The sequence below is a fragment of the Podarcis liolepis genome (assembly GCF_965112155.1).
Source record: "Podarcis liolepis genome assembly, chromosome: 11".
In the NCBI taxonomy this organism is placed as follows: domain Eukaryota; kingdom Metazoa; phylum Chordata; class Lepidosauria; order Squamata; family Lacertidae; genus Podarcis; species Podarcis liolepis.
Window position 1 is genome coordinate 39,707,981 of NC_139565.1, and position 25,510 is coordinate 39,733,490.

At 42.1% G+C, this 25,510-nt stretch overlaps 1 long non-coding RNA gene across 2 annotated transcripts in view; it reads left to right on the forward strand.

The window, feature by feature from the left end:
• Positions 1-1,778: 1,778 nt before the first annotated feature.
• LOC310688744 overlaps positions 1,779-25,510 on the forward strand; it is a 42,617-nt gene continuing 18,885 nt past the window's right edge. The window contains exons 1-2 of one of the 2 annotated variants that reach the window (XR_014517127.1): positions 1,779-2,018; positions 4,874-5,000. This is a non-coding gene — a long non-coding RNA (uncharacterized lncRNA). The remainder of the gene's footprint in view (positions 2,019-4,873; positions 5,001-25,510) is intronic. The other variant, XR_014517128.1, reaches the window with a different exon arrangement.

Here is a 25,510-nt window from a genome sequence, read left to right on the forward strand (position 1 = left end):
TAATGGAATTTTTTAAACAGGACAGGAAAGTTGGTTTCCAGGTGGAAAAATCAAAATTAGAAACTGAACTGTTAGAACCCAACACTAAGAATTTATCTAGAATGTACAACTTGTTGTTGAAATGGAACACACAGGATGAAACAGTTAAATCGGCAATGATTAAGTGGGCTCAGGATGTTGGACACAATATTATGTCAGCTGACTGGGAATGGTTATGGAACACCGGTATAAAATTTACGGCATGTAATGCCTTAAAGGAAAATATTATGAAAATGGTATACAGGTGGTACATGACCCCAGTCAAGCTGGCAAAAATCTATCATTTGCCCGATAACAAATGTTGGAAGTGTAAAGAGACTGAAGGTACCTTTTATCACCTTTGGTGGACATGCCCGAAGATTAAGGCCTTCTGGGAAACGATCTATAATGAAATGAAAAAGGTACTTAAATGTACCTTTCCTAAAAAACCAGAGGCCTTTCTCTTGGGCATTGTCGGCCAACTGGTGACAAAGAAAGATAGAGCTTTTTTCATGTATGCCACAACAGCAGCAAGAATACTCATCGCAAAGTATTGGAAGACACAAGATTTACCCACTTTGGAAGAATGGCAGATGAAAGTGATGGACTATATGACACTGGCCGAGATGACAGGCAGAATCCGTGACCAACGAAAAGAGACGGTGGAAGAAGAATGGAGAAAATTTAAAAGCTACCTTAAGGACTACTATAAACTTAATGAATGCTAAAATGTCGTGGTTTTCAGAGACAAAGGGGTACAGGGATATAAGGTTAGACTATAAAAGAGGACTAAGATGATTGAGATTGGAAAGTAACAATTGGGAGTTGCTAGTTGAACTACGGACATTGGGATGCAGAGAGGGGGGGTATGGGGAAGTCCAAGAAAAGAGGTTTATGAAAATATGTTTGAAACTATACGTGTATGTTTGTCATTTTTAATGTTTGTTTGTTTTTCTTAAAAATGTTGCAAAACCAATAAAAATTTTATAAAAAAAAAAAAAAAAATTTGTTCCGGAGATCCGTTCTTAACCTGAAACTGTTCTTAACCTGAAGCACCACTTTAGTTAATGGGGCCTCCTGCTGCCGCTGCGTCGCCGGAGCATGATTTCTGTTCTTATCCTGAAGCAAAGTTCTTAACCCGAGGTACTACTTCTGGGTTAGCGGAGTCTGTAACCTGAAGCGTATGTAACCTGAAGCGTGTGTAATCTGAGGTACCACTGTAGATAAATAGGTACCGCTCTGGCGGGAAGGTAAACGGCGTTTCCGTGCACTGCCCTGGTTCTCCAGAAGTGGTTTAGTCATGCTGGCCACATGATCCGGGGGAAGCTGTACGCTGGCTCCCTCGGCCAATAAAGCGAAATGAACACCGCAACCCCAGAGTTGTTCGCGACTGAACCTAACGGTCAGGGGTCCCTTTACCTTTACATACATATATATTATACATGTATGAGAAATACATGTATGCCACGTTGACGGAAGGTGGGGTGCAGATATAACCAGTGTTATTTTTCTATAAAAAGGTAAAAAGGTGGCAGAACTCACCTTGTTCTTTTATAAAGGCAATGGCGCCCACCTGAGAGGTGCCAGAACTGAGTTCCAGCAAGTTCTGGCTGGGGGGGGGGGAGTCTTAGATGTAAGAAAATGAAAATTAATGAATTGTTTTCTGCTCATACCAGTGACTTCCTCACTTCTGGTTCTCTCTTTCCACTCAGAAACTCTTACATTTTACAGTTAGCCAATCAGAAACACTTACATTTTACAGTTAGCCAATCAGAAACACTCTTACATTTTACAGTTAGCCAATCGTAATATCTAAGACTCCACCTCAGGAAAGTCTCTACGTTTTCTTTGTCTTACGCCTGCCAACCCATGGGAGCAAGCCTCAATGAACAGACTGAGAACACTTTCATTTCTTTTCTTTGTTGAATAAATTTATATATTCCCCTTCCTCAAGGCCAAAGGGCAGTACACAAAACAGTAACAAAATTAGACTTCTCAAGGTAGGCTCTTTCGTTGCTTCAGCAAATCCTGCAGTAGTAGAACTTGACATATTCTGTGTCTTATTGTAAACAAAAATACTTTTGTTTCTTAATATATTAATTACGTTATAATTGGTGGTTTTTAATGAGTAACATTTCAAACATTCAGTAGCTGCTTTTCTATATTGGTGTTTGTGAATATACCATACATAACTGACACAACATTTAAAGAATACAGGTAATTATTAGGGTAACCTTACACAGTCAAAGAAAATGCAAACCCTATACTTTGATTAATACTCTAGTAAATAAGCACTAAAAGGCTTCCAGAATTTAAAGCATCTTTGGCTGACCAGATAATCCACTCCTACTCCAGTGCACAAATTTGATTTACAGCAGATTTCAAAATATTTATATTTTTTTCAGGGTTTCCATCATCCCCTCAGCCAGTATCCTGCTGTGTTTGAAAATGTCTGGGCAGTAATTGTCATTGTTTGCAAAGCTATTTTGGAAAATAGCAAGCATCGTGGCATTTAGCAAAGTCAGGAATGCAATTACCAATTTTGTATACATGATCCAAGTGACCTCCTGGCTTCAGAAGCTCAAAACCCATAGGAAAAGAGTTTAACAGCAGCAAAAAGTAAAAACAAAAACAAAAAAGTTTGTTTAATTTTTGTCTGTAGCTGGTCAGTAATAGGTGACTTATGCTGTGGCCAAGTTGGCAAAAATGCAATCAGCTTAACAATTCCTTATATGTACAAAACAATGCTAAGACAAACAAATAAACCCAGGATTTCTCTGGATTGGTACAGTGATTCATTTTTGTGCACAAGTATATCTGGAAACTCTCCAAATGCATAGATCTGAGAGGGTGATGCAGAAGCATCCAAAAAGACGCAAGACGCTTTTTTAAAAAGCACCAAGCTGTAGAAAAACTCAAACTCCACTACTACTATGGGAAGTTTTTAAAGACAGCAACCAATAACTGAATAATATTTGAATGGTTTTAAAAAGGATAACCATCATTCACCAAAACCTCTGATAGAATAGGACTAATACATGCCCCAGCACCACAGGTCATCTGCAGGAGCCCTTTGTTACGTTGAGTTAGTTAGCCCCAGATGCATAAATAATCCAAATAGTCACTTGAAGAGATTGTATTGTGGGGTACACCAGCAACAGAATATGCTCAGACCACAAAAGATCCTATGATCTACATCCGGAGAGTCATACTGCAGAATCATATGCAACATGACAGAAGTACATCTCATGCGTTTGGAGCCCTACCAATAAAAAGAGAGCAACATCCTCAGGAAGCAGCTTGGAAACTGATGCTGCTCCAACACCAACTATTGTCTGGCCAGCAGCATCAGTACCAGTGTTGGGGGTCAGCCTGCTGGTTCAGGCTACTGTGTGCTTACTTGGCCATGGCCACTTTCCAACTGCTCAGTTCCATCCAAAACACATATTTCCTTGTGCTTTCTCAATTTTCACAAAATTGTTGTATTTTATTCTTCCCCCTCCCCCCACTATTTAAAAAACAAAGCAAAACTGTGATAGAACAAACCAGTTAAAAGATAGATTGGAAACTAACTGTGGCTTGTTAACATGTAATCAAGCCAGCATTATTATTTTTATTAGACAATGTCAGTGCAGAGAGCATTATATTCGAAATCTCCTAGGGCTGTATGGATTAGATTGCCTCTCGGCAGCGTTATAAAAACTGGAGGAAACTTTGCAGCATTTCAAAGGAGTCTCATGCTTGTCCTTTATAAGGAACAACGTAGATAGGCAGCTGAATAATAATAATAATAATAATAATAATAATAATAATAATAATAATAATAATATGCAGCCCATCTGAGTGGGTTGCCTCAGTCTGGGCAGCTTCCAATGATTATAAAACAACAGTAACACATCACACATTAAAAACTTCCCTATACAGTCAGATAGGTGTTTATTTCCTTGACATCTGACGGGAGGGGATTCCACTTGATGGGCACGACTACTGTGAAGGCCCTCTGCCTGGTTCCCTATAACCTCACAATACCGCGGCCAGACTATAATACGGAGCCAGACATTGGTCCATCTTACTCAGTAGTGTCTACCCTGACTAGCAGTGGCTTTCTAGAATTTTAGACAAGGACTCTTCCCGAAGTCCCAGTTGGAGATGTCTGGGACCATGTGTATACAGATGATTTCGAGAGATGGCTGTGTTTTGGCTCATATAAAGTGTGAATTAGGTAGATTTGCCTTTAAATGTGACATGAATCAAATTTCCGCTCCATTCCTACAAAGTGCAAAGCACATACAATTGCCCATCCAAATGGACATATACATGTTTTGCAGTTCTCAGCTGGATCTGAGCATCCGCCTATTTCCAAGATAAGCACTTCCTTCCAAAGGCAGCACTTCCTTAATGGCATTCTACCAGGCAGAGCATCTGTGTAGAAAATTAAGCTAAGCTTCATAAGAAAACTTTGGAAGAGCAGCAGAATCCTTCAAGTGCTCTGGATTAGAGGCCTCTGCAGGCACTATGAAGCTGTTTGGCAAACCAGGACTGAATAAGGATGTTTAGGAGGCACAAGAAGAAGTCTTCTCCTCTGTTTCCAGTTATTTCTTTATCTCTCCTCTATCCTTCTAGTTACCTCAGTGTTTTCTTAGCTGACAGCCATTATGGTTTAGGATTGTGAGGATAAATGCAAAACTTAACAAATTATAAATATCCTGTTTCAAGATGTGTTATCACTCACTGAAAAGAAACCAACTGCAGCTTAAGATTTTTGACAGCAATTTTCGGCCTGTTGTCTATTTGAAGGTTTAGTTTATTCTTAGGAAATATTACATGGCCAAGAGTTAAGATACTATGTTGGCAGAGGCCAAAGCTTTCTTTCAGGAACCCTGACCTTCCAAGTGAAATGAAAGTTGACAGTGGAAACCATCTGAAGGGGAAGAAAACTCAAACGAACAATAGGAGAAAGGGAAACAGTCTGGAAGCAGCAGGTAACAACCTCCTACAAATTCCTTGGGTTTTGCTTGTTCTTTTAAGAGTAGCTGACTTAGCAGAACATATAGAATTAAGAAATAGAATGGAGCAAATAAACAAAATCTGAACTGGATTGAATTTTTTTCTTTCTCAGTGAATGGTAGGGGGAAATGGATACTGTGATATCTGGAAGTCTGCTCCTCATAAAATATTTAAAATGCTTCATGCAGTAGATGTGTTTCTACAAAGACCAACAGCAGAACAGTTGAGGAAGGAGACTTCTCTAGAATTAACAAGCTTTCTATTCATAAGATGCATGTGGTATGGTGCAGAATAGAAAGGTCACTGAGGGTGAAGAGGATTCCCATACCAAAGAACACACATGACCAGCTAATGTGATTTTCCTGTGTGTGAATGCTCTAGAAAGTTATGATTGACTACAGCTTCCCACATACAATCTGTACATCTTACTTAGTATTTACCATATTGTCTTAATAAATATATTCAGTCTGCAGAACAATAGTATGGTGGAATTAAAGGATTGGGAGGGACCTGACGACCAGCTATTTCAAGCATACTTTAAGTCTAAGCACTGAACCATTTCAACACCATCAATCAGCTGGCTTATGTACTGGAGAGCATCATCCTGAATATACTGTGCCATAAGTGGAGTGCAAGACCAATCCAAGTGTCTAATGCATTTTTATGCCGTTATTCTTTTACAAAAACAGTTCATATGAGAGGACAGCTCACTCTCATTGAAGTTGATGACTGGACAGTGCTGAGTCAAATTAAAGTTCTTGCTTAACTATTTAACAGATCAGACTTAAACTCTAAAGGGAAACAGATTGCTCCTAGAAGTTTGAGTTATACAGCCCAGAGGGCTGCTCCTTGATCCTTCCTTTTAGTAACCAGTGTTTATTTAAATCCTATGGTGATATTTTGGACAGGCACTGGCAGACAGGCAGACAGTTGTTTCATGAGCATTAATCCCCTGTGGAACTGCAACCTCGGGGTACGTTTAACAAACTGGGCTGCACAAGTTAAACCTTGACTTCCTGATTATGATCAGCAAACAGAAGTCTGAAGAAGGTACATGAAAATCAAATAAACTTCTGTACACCATAAGAGCTATTTGCATAATATTTGCATATGCTCATCTATCAGTTTGGGTTTGTGCAAATAAACGTTTTCTCAGTAAAACTATGAGCTTTTCACTGTAAAAGATAACCCAATTTAATTATACCTAATGTGCTTCCACCATAAGCCACCCTACACCTGCCATAAATTCCCAAAGTATTGGAGTTTCTGATTAAAAGTGACAACCAAAAAGAAGCAGTTCCAATGATGGCGGACTGGCAATTAGAATTGCTGGAATATGCAGAAATGGTGAAAGTTATTGGAAGAATAAGAAACCAAGAAAAGAGACTTTTAAAAACAGAATGGGGAAAATTTATTGACTATTTGAAGATGTATTGTAAACAACTTAAAACATTAGCAGGACTGACATAAACATGCACAGTAAGAAATAACTAAAAGAGAATACAGGTAAACAGGTTTGAACTGGATATGCAGTAATAAAAGATATAAAATAAGCAACCACAGAAAGGAGAGAAATCGCAGGAAATGCAGATTGATTATGTAAAGATTTCGTGTTTTTTTGTAAATGTTTTTGTAAAATGTAAAATATTTATAAAATGAGAAATGGGTTGGGTGGCCGGAGCGTGTCAAAACTAGCGTTGTCTTTAAAAACAAACAAAATAATATAATATCTAATATAATATCTATATAATATCTAAGTCTTAGCCCCAGTGTTGTTAACTCAGTAAAACCAATCCCAGTGGGACTTGCAAATGGCTCAAAATTGAAAAGGTACTGAATGGAACAATTGTAATTCTAATGCTTCTAGCTGTTCCTCTGCATTTGTGGGTTTACCTGCCCCCCAGCGAACGCACCATGCTGGTTGGGACTAATGGGAGCTTCATGGTGAAACATCAGGAGGGGCACCAAGTTGGCAAAGGCTGGCTTAGCCTTTCAAGGCCTATTTCCTGCCCCCATTTCTTTTGCTCTTCAGCTAGGAGTCTGAAATCATCCTCAATGCCTTTACACAAATCAATTCATTTATTTTAATGTTTTTTTAGCAGAAAAAAGTCTTCTTTCGCAGTTGCCCCTTGATTTATAATATGCAGGCCTTATTACTCAAGAAGCCCCAAGCAAAACATGATTATAGGTTTAGATACGACATCACCTATATATAGCCCTTTGCACCTGAGACTACTCAAGAAACCCTTTCTCTTAAATACAGCTGATTGTTTTGAAGTTGTATCATGCACCCCACACTCTACCCCTAGGCTCAGATGACCCCACGATGGCATGGCCTGACCTTGAAGAATGTGAGAAGTCAGGAAACAGTGAGGAGAGAACAGATCAAAACAAGAGCATTAGCAAAATGAATCTCAAGATAGGATCTAAATGAATACCTGTCCCAACAGTTATGCCGAAGTGCTGCTTACACCTGGAAGCTGCTCTCCAAAACAAGGTTGAATCTTATTAGTACCCAATTTATAAATGTCAGTGGAAGAGCTGCCCAAGTAAGAAATGAAAATACATGCTTAAAATTTAACCTCAACTTCTGCTTTTCCTTAATGAACTACAGCTGTGAGCCCCCCATCGTTATCATGAGTGTAATGTGTGAAAAGGGAGGCTTCTCTCTTCTCTCTGCAAATGTGCCCCCCAAATCATGCCTTACAGACAATTAAAGTGTTAGAATCTGTGTAAATTATTATAAAATAAAATGTAAAACTTACTAGTACAAACTATTACGAGTGGCTGAGCAGCAAATGTGGTGAAGTCACTGTAGATGATACTCAAGATATCTAGTGGGTGTTCACATTAAAACTTAGGAAATGCTTTAAAACACACCTCAAATTCTACCCCCCCCCCATTATTTCATTTTTCAAAATGGGTCTCTTGGTGTGCATGTATTCCCAGATGTACCTAATCTTTTTCTTTTTACAAAATCTTCAACTGTTTATTCCTTGCATCATCTCAAACATGCAGTGCCCCTTGTTCATCACACACACACACACACACACACACACACACACACACACACACCTTGGAGATATATTCTGTGGCTCCTTCATTTTGTTTTTATTAAAGATCAAAAGCAGCAACAGTATCTCTCCAGCCATGTTTCATGAATAAGTTGTCACAAATATTTGGGGCAAGATGCACTTTGTAGCTTGCCTGCTCTCATGATTTGGTGATTTAAATCTTCTGGCTCTAGTACTTTGTTAGCTTTCAGTAGTTCTAATTGCCTCCTTATCTGCTGTAGCATGAAGGGAAAGCCTTTCAACAATTCACTCCCCAAAGCTTAGGAAAACAAGCCAGAGTTACCAGGCCTCTTATCTTCTTTCCTTTTGTGTGTTCTGACATGAGGAAATCATTCAGACTCTCAACAAAATATCCATCTATCACTAAGTAAGTCTCCACTTTGATCTTTCCACTGCATCCTTGCTTTGGGGTTTGCCTCTCTGCTGGCTTCCCTCCTGAGCTATTTGTTCATTTTCCAAACTACTCAACTCTATAATTTTATACTATTGTCTTAGCTCTTCCTGCATAGAACCTGAGGTTTTGTTTTAATTAGCTTCTTTGGTTTTATTCCCATTCCTGAACAGTCAGCTTTATCTTCATATTTGCATAATTAACAGCAGCTAACCAATTAACATGAGGATTAATTATCTGAGAAAAAATTGCAGGCAGCTTGTCTTGGCCCATTAGAGAAAAGGAAAAGTAGTTGTGCAAGTAATGCCTTTGTTGAGGCCAAGTAAAAGATCACAAAGAAACAGTCAAGTTCAAGTTAATCAAAACCCTTTTTCAAGGTGAATATTAAGAGGAATACAAGGAAGGAGTCAAGGGCTGCCCAACACATTTTGCTTCCTGAGGTAAAGGACAATCTGGCACACTTCTCCAGTTCCATGTATAAAAGCTGATCATGTGTTGTGAGGATAAAATAGGGGTGAGGGGTGTGGCAGACAGCAGAGCCAGACTAGAGTCTGGTGATGCAGAGGTGGAATCTAGACACATATAAAAAATGCTGTGAAAATCCTTTAAAAAAAACCCCCAAAAACTTACTTTTGAAAATATATATATTGAATTTACCATAGCTCACCATTGCCCTCTAGTGTCACATTTGTATAATGAACTTTAAAACACACTTAAAACATTTTATTTACAGCTGTATAGCTGAGTTGCCAGTCTCAGATTTCCACCAGAGTGCTAGAGCCTCTCTCTGATTGGCTGCCACAACAACTAGCACTTTGTGAGGGAGAATAAAAGGAGCAGTTTCTGAGAGGGAGTTCAGATAGTTAGGAGGGAGGTTGGTTGGTTTTGGGAGGGTTAGTTGGTTCCAGTCTCTCTGTGTTAACATTCACTCTGAGGAAAATATCTACAGCTTGAGAAAGGAGTCTCTGCTCTTAGAGGTATATTCCACTAGGAGTACCTCAGGAGTCTGATTGTTAAGAGGCTGGGTAACTGACAGAAAGTACCACCTTGCTTAAGGAACCAAAGAATTAAGACATGCTAGCTACAAAATCATCCCAAGCATTTAGGAATCCTTTATATGCAGTAACATGGCAGTAGGCATCAGGACCATAATATTACAGTTGGGCGGGGGTGGGGGGTGGGAAATGGCCACTACAACAACAGCAATTTTTTTAAACAAATTATTTTAAAATAATGTGTATTAGCAGCAAGCAAAAATCCTCTGATAATAAATGAGTTTTCATCAAGTGCTGAAATTGTATCAATGTAATTAAGCATAACCCATGTGGAGTGGTCTTGAGTCTATCCTTGAGTCCCTTAAAGTATTTCCATTTGTTTCAGACACACCTCACAATATTTCAGCCAGGTCATGTTGAGCTGCTGTTTGTCTGGGACTCGTACACATTTGAACTATGTGTCCATCTTCCTTTCCAGCTTGTGAGGTCTCATCTTATGCTTCTGTTTATTCAAGTCCTGTTTGCAGTAGCCCAATAAATCTGCAGACATCAGGATGACTTGGAAGCTGCTAGATTTAGAAAGAATGCCCCAGAGAACAGTAACATCCTGTAGCATATGGGAGCGCTTTGCTACTGTGTGGACATTGGAATTGTAGTTACTGAACTCGCAACTCCTTGTTCTTGGCTCAATGCAAGAACCTTCTGAAAAAAAGGACCAGCAAGTTTCCCGTAATCAGTCAAACCAGCATCTTTACTCACTACTAGTTGCAAAACATATTTTTATTATGCCCTTTTAACAAATAAGATATATGACAGCTCCTGAACATTCATATGGAAAACAAATATTTGATGAACATTTTTTCCTGAGCTAAGCATTTACTTCTTGTCTGTATTGATTCTCACAAGATACAATCAACGAAGACTTCACAATTGGTAAAAAGTGAAATGAAATATAAATCTACATATATCTTCTTGTTTACTGCAGTACTTCTATTAACAAGGAGATTTGATGGTTCTGGTTGCGCTGGTGGAATCCAGCACAATGATTCCTGCTAGCTAGCGCAGGGGGATTCCCCCCTCCTACCCCTGCAAACCCCCACATCCTCCCAAAATCTCCTGTGGAGGGTCAGGAGCATCCAATGCAGTATCCAGAGATTTCGTATCTGGAGAATCCCCAGAACAGCATGTGGAAAAATTGGGAACAATATGGAAATGTGCTAATAAACATGTGGACGCTTCCGCTTCATCTGATTTGTGATGCGTCACCGGACCCTATGCAGATCTGATCTAGTCTGCAAAGGACAACAATATATTTTAAAAAAATAAAGCTGAGCATCGCAGGATGCCAAATTTTGTGCCACATACCAGATTGCTTGTTTGTGTGGTAAACCACACCACTCCAGCCATAGCATATGTTTCATAACCACTCCAGAAAAGCATTCTCTAGCTGGGTGGCCTTGGACAAGTCGCTAGTTCTCAGTCTAACCTACTTCACAGCTTGTTGTGGCTGCATTTTTTGGGGAAAAAGCAGAATACATGTGTGTGTACACACAGAGAGACAACGCCTGCTCCCAATTCTCACATCCTCCACTTTCTGTGGGCTGATCTGAAGGAGCCTGAAGTACAGCTATATCTGATTCACATGTCGTACCTCACATTTTCCTGTGCTTTACTAAAGTCATCATTTTATGATGATAAAACAGCCAAAAATGCAAGGTCCAAGATTAATGTGACAATAAATTGATAGGCCACAATACCAATTAAATTGGGGGATGCCATGCCAAAAAATGTTGGATACCTGTAGGTAATATTACAGTGGTGTGATGTGGTTTAAGGCAGCATCCTATGTTCAAATGTCTCACTCCCTCTTCCTCAGCATCTTTTCTCATTCTCTATCTTGCCTCAGCTGCACATTCTAAAATTCCTATAACTGAGACTGTTCTCTGAAGTATATTCTGTAAATACTTTTCCAGCTCATTTTTTGCAGCTCCATTGTCTGTTCTCGAACTCTCTTCCAGAGAAGCATCACCAATAGCACCTTTGGCAGAACAGGAGAAAGTCTGAACATGCTGGTCTCCAGCTTCTGGGCTTCTTCCAGTATGCTTAATTCCCTTCTGTTGGGCTTTGGAGTCAGTTGAGAGAAGGATAAAAGTATACCACCTCTGTCTGTCTGTCTGTCTGTCTGGAAACCAATTTGATGTCTGAAATATGGAGCAAATACCTTTGAGGCATCTCTGTCACTTTAAGGGCTTCTAAACCAGTGAGAGACACAGCTTAAAGCACTTTTACCTTCTTTATTAGAAGGAAATCCACATCCTCAGCCTGTCCCTCTTAGGAAAGCTGAGAGACTGAGGGGGACTTTGTTTTTGTAAGATTCTTCAGGGACCCAGAAAAAAATGCAGAGAAGTGGTCTAGACAGAGTATGGTTTTATTGCAACAAGGTTAGTATCAAACAAGTATTTAAATTGAGGCCTACCAGAATCTTTGATGACTGCCTGGCTGGGTCTGAGGGGGAGAGATGGGAGGGCAAAGCATAAACTTGGGTTGATTCAGATTTTAGCAAACTGGAAGCACTTGGAAAACATGGAGTGGATTTCTAAACATTGCAGCTTCTGTTTAAATTCCGTTCAACATCAAAGTAGCTGCTTTGTGGGTAACATTTTGTACATACCTACATAGCAACTACTGTTCTGCAAGTCATATTAAAGACACATTTTAAAAGTGGAGTGCATGGCATAATAAACCCTTTTCATTAGTGGTCATTTATCCTGTTGCCACATTCTGGTAACTTCTCAATTAGATTATAGTAATGATGTACACCTGGGGCAGCCTCTGCAGTAAATAATGACCAGGGCTCTCAGGTGGACGCCATTGCCATTATTAGAGTGCAAGGGAGGAAATCATGGTGAGTTGTGGCACCTCTTTTTCTAGGAAAAAATAGCGCTGATAATGCTGTTAGTCATGCATGCTAGATTACTAAATGGCCTTTATGATTGTACTATGCTTGTGTTGTGCCAGTTTCACCAACTTCCAGTCCATTTTGGGCCTGGTTCAAATTGCTGGTTTTGATGTTTAAAGCCCTTAGCACTGGGCCTTTGAAAAATCAGGGTGTGGGTTGTTTCAACCTGCTGCATCCCCAACTCCCTGCTAGCTCCCTCCCCCTGGTTTCTTTTCTCTCTATGAGGCTCCAAACATACATTTGCAAGGCCTTGGGGCCTGGGAAAGCTGATAGCGACAGGCTGGAGAGCTGAATTTCACATATTGATTCGAAATAGCCAGTCAAATCTTTGGCCACTAGCCTCTGTGTTTTAATATGATAGCCATCATATTCAGAAGTGTTTTTAAGTTGTGTATTCATATTTTTGGTTAAGATTAAATCTTCCAAAAATAATATTGGATAGAGAAACTCAGAAGCTCATTGCTTCTGTGGCTTTTCTGGCTGGGGCCTGCGTTAGGCCACGTTTCCAATAATCATTCTGTGCTCCTTAATTATGCACTATATATATAACAGTTTCTGCTACAAATTATGTTTTCTTAGCCAGTCCATTTTGCCCATTAAACTGCACAGTAGCTGGAATTTTTCCATCCCCAAAGAGAAACCTTTGGCTTAAAAAATATTGTCATTTGGGTAAGCTAGACATACTTCTGCAAAGTGACCTTATAAAAATATTATCTGAGGTATGACTGAGGCTAAATTATATGACAGTAAGCTGGTCCCCTCCAGCAAATGAATTCTTGGAGCAATGGAATAATTTGAAAGCAAACACATAATGCACAAAAGAATGCAATGAACTCTCCAGCCTGTGCAATATAAATCTCTTACTGTAATGTCTATACAGAGCTCATTAACTTTTCATTCATGGTGAGCTCTTGAGGTCAAAGTATTTGAAGTGGCAGAAAGTTGTTTAATTGTGCAGTCCAAGTGCTTGTTTAGATCTTTCAGTCTGAAAAACAAAAGAGGGTCAGGATTTGGGAGTGGGAAATCTAGCATTTTCTTCCTCCCTCCAGATATACAAAGGAGGTAATTCATTGTACATATCTGTTGGGTGTGTGGGTGGAGAAGCAACTGTCTATTATTTTAGCATGATTCCATTAAAAACAGTTATAGTTGTAAGTTGTGGGTTGTGGATCGGTTTGAAGGGAGGGGCTCCTTTCTGAGTGATCTATATGCCACTCTGATGCAAGGGTGACTTTTAGATGTGTTGCAGCATCGACTACAGTCTACTCCCATCAGATATGTGTATAACCCTAAATTGCATGTATATGTATGCTTGGGATTTGTGTGTTTGTGTGTGCTCGTACGTGTGTGTGTAGGAGATAATTGTAAACAGAGGGAAATTGAATGCAAAAAGTACGGACAGTGAGCAATAGGTGATAAAACAAGCAGATTCGTAATGCAGTTATTTACCATCCGTAGTGGGACACCTGACTAATGATGTTGTGGATGGGTATATATAGCAAGATTGCAATAATCACTTCCTTCTTCCTTCCCCTGGGGAATGTGCAAGGAGGTGAACTGCCCTGAGATCTTTGGACGAAGGGTGGTATAATAATAATAATAATAAATAAACAACAACAGGCATGGATTACCTAATGAAGGGAAGGGTTTTCAAACATGTATCAAGTAATCACACCATCCTTCGGGATGGCAGGATATAGAATGAATCTAGATTGAAAGCAGCATATTGAGGATGAGCATGAATCATTTGGGATTGAGAAAAAAATGAATTTTTGCACTGCAAATGCATTAGAATTTACTCTGCCTACAACTGTTGGTTGGGGGGGGGACCTCTTTATGCTGCCCTGATCCTTGGAGGAAAGCTGGGGTATGAATGCAGGAAATGTAAAGAGAAGGACAGGTGTAGTTAAAAATAAAATCTTACGGCTATACACCGGTCCTGAAATACCTACACTGGCTTCCAGTACGTTTCTGAGGACAATTCAAAGTGTTGGTGTTGACCTTTAAAGCCCTAAATGGCCTCGGTCCAGTATACCTGAAGGAGCATCTCCACCCCCATCATTCTGCCCAGACACTGAAATCCAGCGCTGAGGGCCTTTTGGCGGTTCCCTCACTGCAAGAAGCAAAGCCACAGGGAACCAGGCAGAGGGCCTTCTTGGTAGTGGCGCCCGCCCTGTGAAACGCCCTTCCATCAGATGCCAAAGAGATAAACAACTACCTGACATTTAGAAGACATCTGAAGGCACCCCTGTTTAGGGAAGTTTTTAATGTGTGACATTTTAATGTATTTTTAATCTTTGTTGGAAGCCACCCAGAGTGGCTGGGGAAACCCAGCTAGATGGGCGGGGTACAAATAATAAATTAATTAATATTAATTTTCACAAAACACTAAAACACTTTTTAAACCTCATGTTATCTGTAAAAGTTGTTAATGTGGGGGGTTGGGTATGAAATTCAGTGTGTTTTCTTGCCAGTGGAGGTTTTATATTTACATTGAAGATTGCTTTAAGAAAATCCAATAGAAGCCGTATGTATTTCTAAAGACTTCTGTTCATTTTTAAAAGCCACTTCTCATGCAGACTGAAATTCCTATCGAGGCTAATGTACACGTGAGCCAAGCACCTCAGATAGGAACATAAGAGGTGTTGAGAACTCGCAGTGCTACATCAAAGAAGAGGTTTATGATTGAAACAGAGAAAATGACATGCATGTCTGTGGTGTACCATGCATGCCTTATCTCGGCCTCCTTCCCTCTGTAGTTCAGTATGATAATTATGCTTTGCCAAACAACATGTCTGGTTTCTCCATGAAACACAGTACATAAATTGACTTATCAAAGCCAATGCTGCTTGAAGAGTTGAAAATAGTATCAGCTGATTTTTCTTTTCAAGAAGAGAGGAATATAATGAAAAACAAACTTCAGATGCAAACTTAAAAAATAATGTTGGAACCCAACATTAATATAATAGTGTGTGTTGATTATGGGTGATAGATTTTTTATTATTATTTGATTCTGATTTAGATTGCAAATTTAATTTATTCCAGATTAATATTTCAGAATTAAACATGTTCATTTTCTTCCCGGCACCATTAGCCCTCCTCTACCATAATCTCTGTGTGCATGAAAGGAGAATCTTCTGTTTTCATGTTAATTTGATAGGCTGTGCCATGTTTTTATTGACTTGGCAAAAAGCTCTCTGCACTTATCAGTCCAACAGTCACTATTAGTAGCCACTATAGGAAAGCTTACTTTCAACTGATAGTAACTTTCATTTTGTCAGCTCAAACTATGGGCCCCTTATTTTGGTAACATATTCTAGACACAATAGTTGTGTGTTAGTGGTGGATTTGTTCTGCTTTACTTTGTTCTGCAGTTCTTCCCCAGTTCTAGGGTATTACTGCTGTCCGGAGAGACAAAAAATAATTATGGGATTTCAGCAGGAAGTTATAGGATATGGAAATGAAGCAGTGTGGCTACTACATATGTTTTGCAGGATCAAACAGTTTTGAAACTGGGATTGCATGTGACTTCCCCGATAGCATAATGAACACAAATCATTAATGTGCAATAAGAAAGATGTCTGGAGGGGATCTAAACGCTTAGCGAATTAAGTCATCTGTGCATCGTGTTGATTTGGATTAGAATTGTAGAGTTGGAAAAGAACACGAGGATCATCTAGTCCATGGGTAGGTAAACTAAGGCCCAGGGGCCAGATCTGGCCCAATCACCTTCTAAATTCGGCCCGCGGATGGTCTGGGAATCAGCATGTTTGTACATGAGTAGAATGTGTCCTTTTATTTAAAATGCATCTCTGGGCCAGTGTGGTGTGGTGTGGTGTGGTGTAGTGGTTAAGAGTGGTAGATTCGTAAACTGGGGAACCAGGTTCGCGTCTCTGCTCCTTCACATTCAGCTGCTGGGTGACCTTGGGCTAGTTACACTTCTCTGAAGTCTCTCAGCCCCACTCACCGCACAGAGGAAGGGAAAGGAGAATGTTAGCCGCTTTAAGACTCCTTCGGGTAGTGATAAAGCGGGATATCAAATCCAAACTCTTCTTCTTCTGGGTTATTTGTGGGGCAAAGGAATTCGTTCATTTCTCTCCCCAAAATATAGTCCCGGCCCCCCACAAAGTCTGAGGGACAGTGGACCAGCCCCCTGCTGAAAAAGTTTGCTGATCCCTTCTAGTCCAACCCCCAGCAATGCAGGAATCTTTTGCCCAATATGTGCCTGGAACCCATTACCTGAGATTAAGAGTCCAACGCTCCACTGACTGAGCTATCCCAGGATTAACAGTGATCCATCTGGGAACTGGCACCTTCTTCATTTGGATTGTAGGTGCAATATAGGGCTGATCTGAAATGACCCTCCTCACTTAATTACAGTGGTACCTTGGGTTAAGAACTTAATTCATTCTGGAGGTCCGTTCTTAACCTGTGGTACCACTTTAGCTAATGGGGCCTCCTGCTGTTGCTGCGCCGCCGGAGCATGATTTCTGTTCTCACCCTGAAGCAAAGTTCTTAACCTGAGGTACTGTTTCTGGGTTAGCGGAGTCTGTAACCTGAAGCGTATGTAACCTGAAGCGTATGTAACCCAAGGTACCACTGTACTACGTTCACAGACTATTAGCAACCCTTTTTAAAGGCAATATTTGGAGGTGGTGGCTATGAATAAGGTGAAGTGTTCAACCCACTCACTATAGTAGTGATCATCTCCTTTGTGTTGCAGAGTGCCGTTAATTTTTTTTTTTTTTGAAAGCTGGAGTGAGGCAGCAGAGGCACCACTCTTGGCTTCATGGTGAGATTCTGCTGTGTAGTAATATTTGAGGGAGCTAAAACAGAGTAAGGACAAAGTTTTTAAAGGTTTGAAGATTACACCCAACAGTTCTGGGGAGAGCAATCACTGCTGTCACCAAAATCACAAACAATTGGTAAAAGGCAATGAAAAAGCTGTACTGTGGTACATGTTGCAAAGACCTTTTGCCCCTCATAATAGCACCTGCCCTCAAACTGAAAAAGTTTACTAGTGAACTTTCATCTCAGCCATCTGTCACTCTGCTCATAATTATGCTATAATTATAGCATTTCTATGAGTGACAGATGTATTAAATCGGTGACATTGTGAGCAAAAGCTCTCCCAGGGGTGCACCTTTATTCTTTTGGTTGATCAGTTCACAGAGAAGAACCATCTTCATCTATTTTCCACCTTCCAGTGTTTTAAGATTAGAGAGCACCTATTCAGCATCACCATGTTGAGCAGGAAAAAAATGAACTTTTCAGAAGTGAAAACTGCAAACTTAAACTGGTGGGCAGGGCAGGATGAAGCTTTTAAGAAGTTTTTCATATATGTAATATTTTAGCTATTTGTTGATTGCGATGTCTGTCTGAACTGAGGTTTTTCCAGATTATTTAAGGACATAGTGCTGCTCATTCTTTTATATGCTAAGTACTTTCATCTGATGACTAATTCTTTGAAAAAGCAACCCTATTAGGTGGTTTGTGAGTGCATCTTTGATGGCTGTGAACATATCTAGCTACTGGTCTGGTACCATTTCAGCAAGGCACATGTCCCTGTTTTCATTAGGGAAAACAGCACTGACCTCTTTTAACAGTATATTTATGTTCACTTTATTTGTGTCAGCTTGGACAGGGGCTGAAAATAAAGAATGCAGATCTGTTTTCTGTACAGATCTCAAGAGAACTCTGTGGCTTAGACGAGGGTCACAATCATAGGAACAGAGGAAGTTGCTTTCTACTGAGTCAGACCAGTGAGCCATCTTGATCTGTATTGTGGATGCAGATCCACCCTGGACATACCAAGGATTGAACTCTGGGCTGTTTGCTTGTAAAGCATGTACTCCACAATTGAGCTGTAGCTCTTCCCAGTTCATCTGCAAATGTCCTGTTGAATCACACAAATGGGGCTTGCAGCAAAATGTTTGGAGAGCTTCTGCTCAGGATTCTTGCCATTTCATTCCATCTTCTCTCTACCCTGGTTTTCTGCCCCCCACCCCAAAGTCAGCAAGCATTGCCACTCACTGAGCAGACCCTGATGTTATTGAGCTATTGACCAACCCTAAAAAAGGTAAAGGTAAAGGACCCCTGACGGTTACCGGTAAGTCCAGTTGCGAACGACTCTGGGGTTGTGGTGCTCATCTTGCTTAACTGGCTGAGGGAGCTGACGTTTGTCCGCAGACAGTTTTTCTGGGTCATGTGGCCAGCATGACTAAGCCGCTTCTGGTGAACCAGAGCAGCGCACGGAACGCTATTTACCTTCCCACCGGAGCAGTACCTATTTATCTACTTGCACTTGACGTGCTTTCGAACTGTTAGGTTGGCAGGAGCTGGGACTGAACAATGGGAGCTCACCCCGTCGCAGGGATTCGAACCACTGACCTTCCGATCGGCAAGCCCAAGGCTCTGTGGTTTAGACCACAGCGCCACCTGCATCCCAACCCTATTCTACCCTAAAGATCTGTTGTTCTTCTGTAAGTCTTGGGATACCCCTAAGCCTGATGGCACTGCTGTCTTGTAGATGGGTGGTAACATTTTGACCCCATAAGCAAGAGCACTTACCACATGAGCATGAAAAATAGAAGGACCCATGTCCAGCTTTCCTACTAGGTTACATTTTAGATTGTTTATAACCTCTTAGAGGTTTTAATTACAGTTAGGCAGTATATGAATTTTGTTAAATAAATGATTGTATTGATTGATGGTAATTCCTAGCTGCCTGGCAAATTCCAGTGTACATTTTCTAACATCTGCATTGGATCGTTCATCAATGTTTTTGCTTCATTGTATATTACTGATTGATAGGCCATTTTCTCTTGATTTTAGAATTCCTTGCATGTTATTAAGTCAGTTTTTGATTAGTGGTTTTGGCAAGATCCATTCTATTTTGTGAAGAACAAAATGATATATTTCCATGAAAACTTGCATTTGTGAATAGAAAGAGAAGATTTACTTGCTCCGGTCCAGCAAGAGAGATTCAGATGCTTTTGCTTACATGTGTAAGCAGCTTTCTACAAACGCTCTCAACACAGCTGTGCACCTGGGTGCAGTGCAAGACTCATCTGAGTTTTGTTGACGTGCTTGAATGAGTAGATGTTGTGAATGGGGATGTGCGCCTCCAATGTGCAATCCCTGGTTGCTGTGGATAACTAATAAACTGTGAATAAAAGTGGGCTGAGTATTAGGGCTGGCTCTTTTACATTTGCCCCTTTTCTCCACCTATGCCTCCTTATGGACAGTGGGGTATTAAAGCAAGTGACTATATTAAACCTAGCTAGGCATAGGGAATAAATTTGATTCGGTTCACATTTAAAGACAGACTTCAAAAATTTGCACTTTCTGAAGCAACATGCGAATTGAAACACGGCAATTCTAAAACTCACATTTTTCTAAATTTTGCAATGCAGTTCCTCAGCCTAATAATGTGTACACAACTGCATGTAGTAAGGTAAAGTGTGCATAAAAATTCATATATTAGTGAACATTAAAATGCCTTATATTGGGGGGGGGGCTTACAAAAATGTGTATATTAGTCAACACTCTATACAAAATTTTGTTTATTATGAGACATTTGCATACTTATGAGCAGACGTGTATAGGAGTACCCAGTTAGTCAAGGAGTAGAGCCTTTTCTGGGGTTGTGAAATGGTACATTTTCAGGAGCAAGCCAGCAGTCATTCACACCGAGCAACCTGAAGTTAACTCTTCATTAGCAAAACAGGATCATCTGTATAGGAGTGTCAGGCCAAATGAGCACAGCAACTCAGGTTGAAGCAGTTTCCAAGACTGGAGGTTCCTGCCTCTGATTCTCAACTTCTCTCTGTCACAGGCTTTCCCTGCTCCCTAAGCACTGTTTCCTCTTCAGCTTCCACCTCCACCTCCTCCTCTCCCACTTTCCCCTCTGACCACTCCCTGTTGCATAGCTGTCAAGTGTCCCTTATTCCAGTGCCATGTCCCACTGCTGTCCCTTATTGATGGATGTCCCTTAAATGTCCCTTAAATGATGTCCAAGGCTCCAACTGTGTTGCTTGGCTGTGTTGCTCACCCAATAAGAAGTCTAAGAACGACTGGGGGGTGGAGCTTGCATACCTTGTGTGTGGCTAGTTAATGCAAGCTGAGGGGGTTTTTGAATGCTGGACGCCATTTTGTTGCACGTGCTGCTGCAAACTTTGCAGTGCAAAGCCAGGCCGGGGAGCCATCTTAAGTTGAGGCTGCATAGGCCTTGTGGTGCATGTGATTCAGATTCTATTCAGTTGAACCTCTGGTTACAAAGTTGGTTGGATAGTGTTCTCGAAGCTACCCAGCATGAGTTTGGCCAGACTGCAGGAGGACAGGAAGACTGGAGTGCCTGGAACAGGTGAGGCTGCAGGTCCCTTATTTTGGCTGCTGGTCCCTTATTTTCAAGGCTGCTGGTCTCTTATTTTCAAGGCTGCTGGTCCCTTATTTTCAAATCTGTAAGTTGACAGCTATGCTGTTGTCCCACCACCAATCTCCGGATTCTGAGCCATCTTCCCTTGGCAGTTCCCCAGCTGGGTCCTCTAACCATTCATCTAGTCCAGGGGTCGGCAACCCGCGGCTCCGGAGCCGCATGCAGCTCTTTTACACCTTTGCCGCGGCTCCGCAGATCCTCGGGGACCCTGAGCAGAAAAGCAGAAGCGCCAGAAAGAGGAGGGGGATGGAGCTGGGCAGCCGAGCCGGAGAAGGGCTGCTGCTGCTTCTGCCGCCGGAGGGAAGTTCTGCCAGGCGGCTTCATGGCTCATAGCTTCCCCCGGGATAGGATGGGCGGCGGCGGCAGTGAGGGGGAACGCTCTCCCAGGCCATGCTCTCCTCAGCCCCGCGCGCGAGGCACCTGAGGCAAGGGAGAGAGAGCGCGCGCGCGCTCGAGGGAAATGGCGGAGAAGGGCTGCTGCTGCTGCCGCCGCCAGAGGGAAGTTCTGCCAGGCGGCTTCATGGCTCATAGCTTCCCTCGGGGTAGGACGGGCGGCGGCAGTGAGGGGGAACACTCTCCCAGGCCATGCTCTCCTCAGCCCCGCGCGCGAGGCACCTGAGGCAAGGGAGAGAGAGAGCGCGCGCGCTCGAGGGAAATGGCGGAGAAGGGCTGCAGCTGCTGCTGCTGCTGCCGCCGGAGGGAAGTTCTGCCAGGCGGCTTCATGGCTCATAGCTTCCCCCGGGGTAGGACGGGCGGCGGCAGTGAGGGGGAACACTCTCCCAGGCCATGCTCTCCTCAGCCCCGCACGCGAGGCACCTGAGGCAAGGGAGAGAGAGCGCACTCGCGCTCGAGGGAAATGGCGGGGTTTTTGTGTGTGTGTGAGAGAGGGGTGGCGGTGGTGCTTTGGGATCCTTTTCTGTGCCTTGCTTCTGAGTGGCCGCCGAGTTGAGGGAGAGCACCTGAGGTGAACCACAAAATGGGCCTGCCCTCCCTGTCAGGGAGGAAGGGGTGAATTACGTCAGTGACAAGGAGGGGGTCCAGAGGTAGCCAGCAGGAGAGGCGGGGGAGCACGAGAGAAATTGCAGAGGGAGGGGGGGCTGTTAGGCACCAAAATCCTGCATGCGGGATTTCCCCCGTTCTCTCATGCCTATGCAATTCCTGCCCTTCTCCCTTCCCCCTCGAGATTTGCTGCAGAGACAAGCAAATGAAGAAGAAAGGGAAGAGTATTAGCTGACATGTCCCCGGATCCCATGGGAAGCACCACAGATTCCTTTGCTTACCAGCTCTTTTTATTTTAAGTTGGCTTCAAACCTGTAATTGTGCAGGTGTATGTATGTATACATATACACACATAAATATTCATATCTCTTCCCTCTCACCTTCCTTTCACCCATGATGAGAAAGTTGCACCAGCAGAAGGAATGGATATGTGCTGTTAGCAAAAAGAGAGGGAGTTGAACTGCAGGGAGGGACAGACACTTTTCTATGTATTAATTTGTATAATGCCCTCTATGCACATGGTGCTTTGCAAAAAATGGATATGAGAGGTACCATACCCCTCTTTGCTATCTGAAATAGACTCAGGGAAAAGAGAGAGAATGGGGGAAGGGGAAGAATGTGTGGTTATTTACATTTGGCTTGTTTTGCGGCTCCCATTTTTTTTTTTCCTTCGGAAACGGGTCCAAGTGGCTCTTTTTGTCTTAAAGGTTGCAGACCCCTGATCTAGTCCAAGGCATACATACTATATATATATTTAATAGGGTGACAGAGAGAAGAGAAAAACCAAACTTATGGCCAAATGTAGTGGAATCCCATACTTAAATTTTTCTCGTTCCCACTGTTCCGAGTGGCAGGTATGGCTGTCCCTGCAAAAAATTCCCATGTCATTTCCTTTTTTTCCTTTCCCAGAAAATAGTTTAGTCAGTGGCACCTCATTTAAGATATACATATGCCAGTTGCATAGTTCTGTACTGTAAATTTAAAATGAAGCACTCTGCAGATGTTCCTGGTTAGTTTAACTTTCTACACAGTGATAAGAAAGTTAAAGAAGCATTAAAAAACACACACCATAGGCTCAGGTCAGGGAACATGGTCTTTGGTTTGAAGGGGACTTTTTCTTTGCTGTAACATTTTCTCAGCAAGGGAGTATATAAATAAACTGACACTGGATAGCTGGTTTATCCCTTTCAGTCATGTACAATAATGCATTTTTGACTGGTGAATACTGTGTGTGTTTATGTATGTGCAGGAATATACACACGTAGGCATGGGGGAAGAAACGAGGTCAAGGGTAGCCAATTTGTTGCTCTCCACATGTTGTCTCATTAGCCCCAGCAAACATGGTCAACAATAAGGGATGATGGGACTTGGAGTCCAACAACGCCTGCAGGGCACCCCTAGGTGAATGCATTCCTTTATGCCTTCTGGTATGTTCTGAAAGAAGGGACGTGGGTGGCGCTGTGGGTTAAACCACAGAGCCTAGGACTTGCCAATCCGAAGGTTGGCGGTTCGAATCCCTGCGATGGGGTGAGCTCCCGTTGCTCGGTCCCTGCTCCTGCCAACCTAGCAGTTCGAAAGCACATCAAAGTGCAAGTAGATAAATAGGTACCGCTCCAGCGGGGAAGGTAAATGGCGTTTCCGTGCGCTGCTCTGGTTTGCCAGAAGCGGCTTAGTCATGCTGGCCACATGACCCGGAAGCTGTACGCCGGCTCCCTCGGCCAATAAAGCGAGATGAGCGCCGCAACCCCAGACTTGGTCATGACTGGACCTAATGGTCAGGGATCCCCTTTACCCCTTTATGTTCTGAAGGTACATGCCACTTTGGTGAAGCTAAACTACTAGTCTGGATCTAGTCAGTGTCATCAAACTGGATTGGAATTGCATGGTTGTGCATTGTATGTTGCATGAAGGAAAAACAACGAACTTGAAAGGGCAGAAACTACAGTGGTACCTTGGGTTAAGAACTTAATTCATTCTGGAGGTTCGTTCTTAACCGGAAACTGTTCTTAACCTGAGGTATCAATTTAGCTAATGGGGCCTCCTGCTGCCGCTGTGCCACCGCCGTGCAATTTCTGTTCTCATCCTGAAGCAAAGTTCTTAACACGAGGTACTATTTCTGGGTTAGCAGAGTCTATAACCTGAAGCGTATGTAACCTGAAGTGTCTGTAACCTGAGGTAACACTCACTGTACTGGACTCTTGCATATTGTGAACACCTGAAGACCTCTAAGCCAACTCAATTTATCCACACACTACCACTTTTATATCAATTGCACCCTGATGCTAAGTAGGAGGGGGGCAAAAAAATATATCTCAAGATGGGAGGATAACAAAGATTCATGGCACACTCAGTCTTCCCCAACCTGGTGCCTTCCAGATGTTTTCTACGATAACTCCCATCAGCCCCAGTGAGTACATTAACCCTTCCAGGATTTGGACTGTGTACAAGAAGTCAAGTGATTCCATGCCAGGCATTCATCCCATTTTCTGGAACTCAATCCCATCCTTACCCTGAGAAATATGAACCTTGAGCATCACATTCTTCAGATTGCATGTGTGTAAGTGAATACCAGTGGTGTGTGGTGAAATTTTTCATAGGGGAATAGGTAGGGCCCTAGGTGCCAGCTTGCAAGGGCGATTTGGGGGGGGGGCACGTTGGTGTGTGAGCTTCATGTCTCCCACCCTAAGCCAAGCAGAAGCTTACCTTCCTGAGCTTTGGAAAGGAGGAACTAAGGGAACATGTAGGAGACTAGCCTAGTCCTCCTAGTCCACTGACGGCACGCTACTGATGAATACGTATGTATGCCATTTGGAATGTATAGATTAGCCTTCATCAACCCGGTGACAAGACTATAGCTCCCTTTATTGCTGTTGGCAACGCTGGCTAGGGCTAATGGGCATTGGAGTCCATCAGTCCTCAGAGGGCAGCCTGCTGGCACCTTTGAACAGAGAATATTTCAGACACAAGAGAATGCTGCAGCATGACAGCAAGAGTGATGGCTGTTACACTAGTCTCCTAAGAAACAACTGTCTGGAAAGTTGAGGCAAGATAGATAGTGATTCTGGCTATAAAGATGATTTCCTTTTCAAATTGCTTATCACGGAGGTCCCTCAGTAAAGCAAACCATGACTTTCACATTATTCTTTATTCATTTGGTGCCAAATTGTCTGGAGCTTCTACTTTTTATTTTCTCCCTCAAAAACCTGCAGTATATTAAGATAATGAGAATTTTTACTACAGGATTGTCAGACTCGTTTCAAAGGTCACAAATATTCTAGCATGCTGCCAAAATCCAGGGCCACTGAGCAGAGGAGAGACAATGGGCAATCATTTTTATCACTTAAGTCTTGGGGCGTGCAACTTTCCTGCCAGACTATAACATATTTCTGGTGATTCAGACAGTAGTAAGTAGCACCAATATACATTATGAATGGTAAAAGGAAGCAGAAATTTAAAAGTCTTGCTCTTCCTCCCTCCCGTTCCAGAACAGCAGTGGATTGCCAAGCTGTCTGGAAAAACATCTTTCTTTCTATAAGCGTACCGAGAATTTAGCCCACAAACTTCTCTATTTTATTTTTTCATCTTGTACCCAACTATTCTGGCCATAATTACAGACCACATTTTAGGCTT